This window comes from Propithecus coquereli, unplaced genomic scaffold, assembly GCF_000956105.1.
Source record: "Propithecus coquereli isolate 6110/MARCELLA unplaced genomic scaffold, Pcoq_1.0 Scaffold151, whole genome shotgun sequence".
In the NCBI taxonomy this organism is placed as follows: Eukaryota; Metazoa; Chordata; class Mammalia; order Primates; family Indriidae; genus Propithecus; species Propithecus coquereli.
The window spans coordinates 1,076,149-1,076,878 of record NW_012139525.1 but is presented as its reverse complement, the minus strand read 5'-3'; positions in this window follow the sequence as shown (position 1 = coordinate 1,076,878).

Below are 730 nucleotides of genomic sequence, written 5' to 3'. Positions count from 1 at the left end.
TAGAAATTTTAAGCATATAACTTGATGAATAATTAAAAATGCATATTTGTGTAATTACCACTGAAGTCAAGAAAGAGAACATTACCTATACCCTTTGTACTCCCTCCCAATCACTTTCCTATTCACTTATTCAAATATAAACTCTATCTTGACTTCGAACTCTAAAGATTAATTTTGATTACCTTAAACTTTATTCAAATGGATTCCCATAAAGCATGCATCCTCTCGTGTCACACATTTTTACTCAACATATTTTAGAGATTCATCCATACCATTGAGTTTAATAGTAGTGTATTTATTGTGCTTGTCATATCATTCCATTTTGTAACAATATTACGAATTATTTTTTATTGCGAACGGACATTTGAGTTGCTTTCATGTTAGAATTATAACAATGCAGCTTTGAAAATTATCATAGATGTCTCTTTTTAATTGAGATATAACTGACATACCATATTAACTACTTTCAAGTATACGATTTAATGGTTTTAAGTATATTTTAGTATAGGTTGTGCATCATCAACACTATTTAATTCCAGGATATTTCCGTCACCTCACAAAGAAACCCCATGCTCAGGGGAAGTAACTCCCCATTCTCCATTTTCTCAAGCCTTTAAAAACTATAATGTAGTTTACGTATCTAAGAATTTGTATATTCTGGGCATTTCATATACATAAAAATATAAATTGTATCATATGATACATGACTGTATTCATATTCTGGTACCTG